This window comes from Mytilus californianus, unplaced genomic scaffold (assembly GCF_021869535.1).
Source record: "Mytilus californianus isolate M0D057914Y unplaced genomic scaffold, xbMytCali1.0.p SCAF_4, whole genome shotgun sequence".
Lineage (NCBI taxonomy): Eukaryota > Metazoa > Mollusca > Bivalvia > Mytilida > Mytilidae > Mytilus > Mytilus californianus.
The window spans coordinates 57,056,488-57,065,510 of record NW_026262690.1 but is presented as its reverse complement, the minus strand read 5'-3'; the positions used below and the strand labels follow the sequence as shown (position 1 = coordinate 57,065,510).

The 9,023-nt window shown below is 32.5% G+C and overlaps 1 long non-coding RNA gene across 1 annotated transcript; it reads left to right on the top strand.

Annotated features, from left to right (window-relative positions):
• The first annotated feature begins 8 nt into the window (after window positions 1–8).
• LOC127698517 (uncharacterized) lies at window positions 9–6,610 on the top strand. The gene is made up of 4 exons (XR_007980849.1): window positions 9–130; window positions 2,959–3,014; window positions 4,969–5,244; window positions 6,399–6,610. It is a non-coding gene; the product is annotated as an uncharacterized LOC127698517 (long non-coding RNA).
• The last annotated feature ends 2,413 nt before the right edge of the window (window positions 6,611–9,023 follow it).

Genomic DNA, 9,023 nt, shown 5'->3' with positions numbered 1-9,023 from the left:
GGCTTTTTGACGCTTCTTGTCGCTTCTTGTCGTCAATTAGTGAGACCCCGATTTACAGTTGGAATGGAAAGCCTGATGCAAGACTTATGACTCTAAACGACTATATTTAAGTGATAATTTCAATTACTAGGTGAGAACATTAAATGAGAGAATTTAAATATTTGTTATGATTGCATGATAACTTATGTAAGGGGTATTACAGCACATGTTTTAAAATCCAAGGGCATTAACTCAGAAAAAGCACATTATCTATACCTCTCTCCTACATGTCTTCCCAATTTACAAAGTTAAGGAAAAATATTGATTAACTTTTCTTACAGCTGTAGTTAAATTTTTAGGTCATCCATTTGAGAGATGTGCATGCGACATTCAGAGATATTCCAGTAAGGGGTATTACAGTACATGTTTTAAAATCCAAGGGCATTAACTCAGAAAAAGCACATTATCTATACCTCTCTCCTACATGTCTTCCCAATTTACAAAGTTAAGGAAAAATATTGATTAACTTTTCTTACAGCTGTAGTTAAATTTTTAGGTCATCCATTTGAGAGATGTGCATGCGACATTCAGAGATATTCCAGTAAGGGGTATTACAGTACATGTTTTAAAATCCAAGGGCATTAACTCAGAAAAAGCACATTATCTATACCTCTCTCCTACATGTCTTCCCAATTTACAAAGTTAAGGAAAAATATTGATTAACTTTTCTTACAGCTGTAGTTAAATTTTTAGGTCATCCATTTGAGAGATGTGCATGCGACATTCAGAGATATTCCAGTAAGGGTATTACAGTACATGTTTTAAAATCCAAGGACATTAACTCAGAAAAAGCACTTTATCTATACTTCTCTCCTACATGTCTTCCAATTTACATGGTTAAGGAAAAAGATTGATGAATTTTTCATACAGCTGTAGTTAAATTTTTAGAGATGTGCATGCAACATTCAGAGATTCCAGTATCTATAAAAAAGAAGATGTGGTATGATTGCCAATGAGACAACTCTCGACAAGAGACCAAATGACAATGTAAAACAATTCAAACGAGAAAACTAACGGCCTAATTTATGTACAAAAAATGAACGAAAAACAAATATGTAACACATAAACAAACGACAACCACTGAATTACAGGCTCCTGACTTGGGACAGGCACATACATACAGAATGTGGCGGGGTTAAACATGTTAGCGGGATCCCAACCCTCCCCCTAACCTGGGACAGTGGTGTAACAGTACAACATAAGAACGAACTATAAAAATCAGTTGAAAGAGGCTTAACTCATCAGATGGATAAAAATACAAGTGGACGTGGCCGGGTACTTGTACATCCAAACAACAAAAAGACACTAAGTACAGATCTGAGAGTACTCGCAGTTACTGACAGATAGCTCAAAGCCACTAACAACAAAAAAATCTCCCTTTTTAACAAGAGTAAGTGTTTTACAGGTAAAAATTAGCAGAACCCTTTTTGGTCTTGTGTTGTTAAGATCTGTTAAAATGCTTGTCTCAAGTTCAGGAGGTCATGGGTTCTATCCCCAGCCAGGTCAAAGAAAGAGAAAAAAAATTGGTATTTGCTGCTTCTCTGCTAATAAGAGGGGCAGGAGGACCTTTTTCAGGAATTCCAGATTGAGCCGTTTAATTCCCAGGAATATGAGAATAGCCAGTTCAATCATCAGGGAATTCCGGATATCAGGATTTAATTGTACTGTGATACAGGAGCGGACACATTATTTTCACAGGAATTCAGGATTTGACATTTATTTTCTCGGGAACCCTCTCTATTAAGCAGGTAAAAAATGGACTAAGGGTAAAGATTGGTTGGTTAGGAGTCGGAAAAAGTGTCTTGGTAGGTTGACAGGCTTTCCTCCTGATTGTTTTATTGTGAACTAGCCCAATTAAAAACCTGGCTCAGTTTAAAAGATTCAAAGCAGGGCATTATTAACAAGTTCTTGTCCAGATATGCATGTAACACTGGATATTTAACCTAATGTGGTACCAATCCATCATCATCCTAAAAATTAGCAAACTTTGTCAAAACATTTTTTTAAGTTTACTTTAGGTAGTTGCAAATAAACAATCAATCACCACTGTCCAGATGGCAGTGACTTCATTTCTAGTATATAACATAAATATACACACTACATAACATGATACAATTTATTTTTTAGCAATAAAATTTTCATCTAAAATGTTTCATGTTATTTATTCAATTAATCATGTTAATATATTGTGGGATTGCCACTGGGGATTGGATTTAACAATTGTGTAAGAAAAATTTCCTGTGTACACTGTTTTGCTTAAGCAGTTTTTTTCTTGATCCAGACCATGCATGTATAAAATAGAGACCTGACATGAACATTGGTTAGATGCATGTACTACAACTGTATAACAAAATATATATAAATCAAATGTTTTCGTTATGAAAAGAAATGCAATATTTATAAAGTATAAAAAAAATGATCAATTTGATTTGTTCAGAAATTTGTTATCTGAAATGTTTTATGTCAATTAATTTGATTTGGTGAGGGTAAACATAGTAAAATAATGTGACAAAAAACCATTGTGTTTACTTCTTTGTCTTTAATAAAAGATGTTTGAACACAAAAGAGTTTTTTTCTGTGAAAGTTTTGATGGAAGGGGAATGACTAAAATGATGTTGATCATGTTTACGAAAGGATGGGGATTATATAGTATGGGGAATTTTAGATTTTAAAGGATTCAATTGGATGATTGGGGTTTAACTGAATGCATGGGCCCCTACCATGCATTAACCATCTTGAAAAAAAAACCGACTGGTGATTTTAATATAACAAGTGCACAGGTGAGATACTATTATTTTGATTAAATAGTATTGCAAGAATGTCAGTTAACAAATGTTATGTAGTATGTATCAAAAAGGTTATGAACACATTGCTTTATTTATAATTTGTTAAATCTGATGGATACATTTTGTATTTCAGGTGCTATGTTTCTGTAATGGGAAACTTTATTAGTCAATTAGAAAAACCAGGAATTGGTATGTATAAATTTATTATGTGTATTTACATGTAATTGGATAGATTAATTGATTGGTTGTCGTTTCTTTCACATGCACATGTAATTGGAGATCAGATATACATTGTAAATATATATCCTGTACATTTTATTCAGCCACATAAAAAATAAGATAAAAATAAGGTTTTGAAAAAATTATACAAACAGTTGTATTAGAAGGTGATGATGGTATTGGAAGAGTTTATAGTTTCAATTTTGAATTTGACTATCAGAATAGTCTATATGACATGCTCTGCAACATGAATACACTTTAATGATGATACAAAAGGGCAGATGTTATCCAATATTTTATTGTCATAGTAATTTAAATGGCTCCCCTCTTTCAATATTGTTTTTATTTTTTCTCTATCTGTCAGTCAGGTCGGTCCCGTCACAAAAGTTTGTTCAAGCAAATCACCTTCTGTAACTTTACTTTAAAGACTAGCTTTATTTCTTTTGTCACTGATTTAACAAATATTTTATTCTTTTTAAATAGATGGAGCTTCTGGTATCCTTTCAGCATGTTACTAAATCATGGTTTTTGCCATTTTTTCAGTGTACATTGGATTTGAATGAACATGACAGAATTGCTTCATAGCATAATTTCTTGGTCATTTAAAACATTAACACTGATAAGCTGATTTCCTTTAGGGTAACTGTCCTGGCTTTGTAGCTCATGTAAACATATGTATTTATTGTAAGTGGTTTACAATGTTAGGGTCATTTACCACTTGACGCTAAGTAACTGGCAATCAATAAATCATTTTCCCTGTATTTGAATATACAGAATAATATTGTATCACATCACCATTTCAAATGCCCTTTTCTAGTAGCATGAAGCATTTGGACAATATTTGCAATTTAAGATATATTTGACTTTTTCATTTAATGTAATACAACGAAAGCCAATGCATACATTCTTAATAGCGTATCAAAGATGCTTCAGTTACATTGAGATAGATGCATAGCTGAATTGATAATACTACAACTTTCTCTATTGATAATGTTTATATAACATGTAAGAATAAATAATTCTAATATGACGTTCTCCAAACGCTTTGAGTACACACCCGTGGGAAATATGAATATATTGATATGTCAGCTGATTGTCAACATCATGAATTGTTTGGGCTGTTCCAATCTTACTCCCACATCGTTTGATTTTTATGAATGGATTACCCGAGGTCAGATGGTGTAAATGACGTCAATGAACGATGACATAAGAATATAAGCATTCTATGGGAAAATGCACGAATTTGAAACTAAAAGTTGTCAAAACATGAAAACATAAACAAGCAATGATAAGAATTTACTAAAAGCCCATTTTCTTAAATAAAAGTAAGATAATCAATAAACTTCGTCCAAACCTGTCTTAGTATGTTATTGTAAATCATTAAAGCATGTCACTTATTTAGTTTTACGTCAATATTAATAGTGTGTTCAATTACGGGAACAGCAAACATTTTTCCCTTCTCCTAGAGCGTTTTGAAACAAAAGAATTGCTGTCTTTGTCCTATTAGAATAGAAATAATCCATGAGGGCTTGAATTTATATTGATTTTACCATGAGTTGTCCTTTTATGCTGATATTTTACCCCTCGCTATTGCTCGTGGTAAAATATTTTGCATAAAGGGCCAACCCATGGTAAAATCACAATAAATTCAAGCCCCATGAATTATTTCTTAAATATACCACATTGGGCTAACACCCATGAAATAAGTGAGTTTGTGATACATTTAAACACAAAATATTATATAATGGCATTTGTAATTTGTATTATTTAATTTTGAAATATTTGCAATTGCTCATTTCTTCTTCTTTTCTTTTTTTTTGCATTTTTTTTTGGATATAATTCCTGTCACTATCTCTGTCAATGGGAACAGCTGTATCAGTAGCACATCTTTGTATTCTTCTATACTCATAATACTGTTTTGCAGCAATAATTAATCCAGAAAAGACAAAAAAAGAAAACCAGACTAAAGAGGAAATTATAGCTGAACATGCAATTAAGATAAAAAGCAAGGAAGAAAAAAGGGAACAATTTCTTGACTTGATGAATGGGAAGGACTGTATGAGTTGTAAAGTTATAGCAACAGTTAACCCTTTGATTCTTGCTGGTATAACAGGCTACTACTACAGGAAACAGAATATAAAGTTTTTAAAGCCATCATGGAGGTTTTGTATTCATGCTACATATGGATCCCTTATTTTTGGTAACTATTGTCTTTCTTCTTGCTAGTCATCTGAATTATCATTTATGTGACTAAAGGTCAAACAATTCTACATCACTGCCCAAGTATACAAGTTCTTTTAGCAAGAGATACCATTGAATGAATACAGTGTTTGCAAAAAGTACCGGTAAATATAAACAAAATAGTAAATACAAAAATTGTATTTTTCAGAAGTCATTGTCTGAGAACAAAAATATTTATTTAACATGGCCTAATATTTCTATAATAGAAAATGATCTCAGGTTTAGAAACCTATAAAATTAGAACCAATATCATATCAAAAGAATCTATTATGCTTATCTGGTCCTAATGACTTTTTTAAGATTGTTTTTAATAGCATGACAACAACAGTACAAGGACTATCAGCCATGAATCGAAACTTAAAAATGTGACAATAAAGAGAACCTGAGGAATAAAAGGACAAATCAATTTCTCAAACGTACATCATGACATAGTATGCATATCATATGATTGCAAGAAAGTTAAATCTACTGTAACACAAAGACTGAATATTATGTTTAAGGACATACATGTACTGGTATATACATTTGATAAGTCCTTGAGTAATTAAAAGGAGAGACTTTAGATTTTTAGTCCCCTACCAACGAAGTCGAAGGGGACTTTAGGTTTGCACTCTGTCCATCTGTCCGTTTGTCTGTCTGTCGAATGCTTGTTAACATTAACTTACTGTGGATTCATTATTATTCGTGGCATACTAATTTTTGTGGATTTATGGGTACAGGTGATCCACAAATTTAAATGTTCAACAAATTACTAATTTTTTAAAGGCTTGTATATAGACTTTATATAGATTAGACTCTTGGTTTTCCTGTTTGAATGGTTTTACACTTGTCATTTTTGGGGCCCTTTATAGCTTGCTGTTCAGTGTGAGCCAAGGCTCCGTGTTGAAGGCCGTACTTTGACCTATAATGGTTTACTTTTACAAATTGTGACTTGGATGGAGAGTTGTCTCATTGGCACTCATACCACATCTTCTTATATCTATTTGCCAAAACCACTAAATCAAATGTCCACACAAATGCATAAAGTTTCCCGCAATCCACGAAAATTGGTACCCACAAAAATAAATCCACAATACTTATGTACAAATTATGAGAATTTTTCTACCATTTCAGGCTTAGTGTGGATGTCATTCATGGGCTTAACAGGATCATATACTTTGAAGCGGTCAAATGAAACAATCACAGAATATTTACAAAGAGACAACCAGACAGTTATAAACAATGCAAGGGCATTATTTAAATCTGACCCAACAGACAAAGTGAAGGATTAATTTTTTGTTTTGTTACATATGATTTTACTTAAGATAAAGTTTTTTGTTTGCCTTTTTATTGTTATTTGCTTGTTGGAAGATTGATTTGTAGTTATTAGTCTGTTTTACAGATTATGCCAAGTTGACATTGAGAGGTGTCTCAAATTTTCCATAGATTATGCATTTAGGTGAATGAAACACTTTGTTTGACATTACCAGTCTATTTGTTCATATATTTTTATCTACTGAGACTACTGTACCTATTTTGGCCAACTTATTTTACTAACTTATTTTGCATTGCCCATTTCCGTGACTGTTACAGTTGTTCAGAAAATATATCTCATCTATCATAGGCTGAACACACTTACGACTCTCCAACTCACATGTTGATGATAAAGGTTTTAAATTAACTTTTATATATATATATATATATATATATATATATAGATGCAAAAACCTTTTTTTTACAATTTACATAAAAGTAACCTTCATATGCAAAACCAATGTCAATAATCTTAAACAGATACATATACTTTCTTTCTTTTTTTTCTTTAGTTCTTTTCTTTAAAATAAAGGCAATGATCAGCTACTTCTGGTTTAAAAAAATTCTGGTGTCATCAAAGGCTTACTTTTCACTGATTCCAAAAATATATGGTTTCCATGTATTTCCTCTGAAATAAAGGGAAAAATATTGGCTACTTCCGGTGTATGAAATGCCACTTCTGGTGTCAAATGACAATCTTCATTACACTGCTTTAAAAATTAAATGTTTGGTTTTTATGTACTTTTGCATGAAATAAGGGAGATAATTGACTACTTCCGATGTATTAAATGCATCTTATGGTGTCATATAATAGCTTTCATTGTACTAATTCAAAAAATGTATGGTTTCAATATACTATTGCTTGCAATAAGGTAAATAATTTGCCACTTCCAGTGTCAAATGAAAGTTGAATCTCACTAATTTTGAAAATATATTGTTTTTATGTACTTTTACATGAAATGAGTGCAAAAAATAAAACTTCCTGTTTACACAACGTCACTTTTGGTTGACTTTTTCAAGGTCATATGTTGTCCAGCCTAATGCAAAGACCTTATGGCTTTATCATGTACCAGTATGAAGTTAAAGCAAAGGTCAAAATCTAGAACATCAAATTTAACTTTGAACTTGACCTATATTTCAAGGTAAAAGGTCATGGAGAAGCTCAAAATTCAATAGATGACCTTGACCTTTAACCTTGACCTCAATTTTCTGCTTATTGACCAAGGCCCTATCATCAAAAGCCTCGGTCTCTATGACTTCTGATCTATGAGTTACCCCAACATACCACTCCTGTCAAACACAAAAAGGAAAATAAGGTCACAACATATTTCTGGATCACTTCGGTCCAAATTTAACAGATCATCCAGAGGAAGTAACAAACAATTTGGACAAATAAAAACGATATGTTTTTCAATCAAAATCATAAGTGGAAAATTGCAGTCAACACCATGATAAAAAAGACTAAACATCATTCCACAAAATACCACTAAGAAAACTAGTACTGAGCGACACAAACTCAAAACAAATACTGTTAATTAACTCTGGTGCTTCAAAGGGGTTTAATGCAAAATTGAGGAAAAGCTCCCGACTTTTATTGTCCCGTCTGCAATTATCAAAGAATGCAAGACATGGGGATGCCTATCCTGCAACGGTGCTGATACATGTAACAATTTATCAAAGGCTTTATATTTGAGAAAGGAGAAGACCTGGATGCTTCTTACCTTGTATACATATGCCTTTTGTTTACCGCTGTCATATGTCCAAAAGTTCTTGACCTCATTTTCATGGTTCAGCAAGTGTTTAAAAAAAGAAAAGATTATAGTTTGTTTTGTCTTCTGAATTTTTCAATTATGAGTAATAGAACTATATTTGGTATATTATGAGATCCTTGCAAGGTCTACATGTCCGTCAGACAGGGTTCACTTGACCTTGATCTGATTTCATGGATCACTGATTATGGTGAAAGTTGTATGGCCAAGTCTGTTCCTCAGATGCTATAAACAATAGGTCAACTATCTTTTGTGTATTGAATGATTGTATGGTTTACATATTTGTCTGGCAGGGTTCATCTGACCTTGACCTAATTTTCATGTTAAGTTTTCATGGTTTTGCCATTATTTGGTGTATGGAATGATTGCATGGTATAAATGTTGTCAGGTAGGGTTCATCTGACCATGACCTCATTTGCTAATTGGTCAATGTTTATTTTTTTGTAATAAGGTCTGTTTATTGGATACTATAAGCAATAGGCTAACTATATTTGGTGTAAGATGTACATGTCCGTCAGACAGGGTTCACTTGACCTTGATCTGATTTCATGGATCACTGATTATGGTGAAAGTTGTATGGCCAAGTCTGTTCCTCAGATGCTATAAACAATAGGTCAACTATCTTTTGTGTATTGAATGATTGTATGGTTTTTACCTCATTTTCATGTTTCATTGA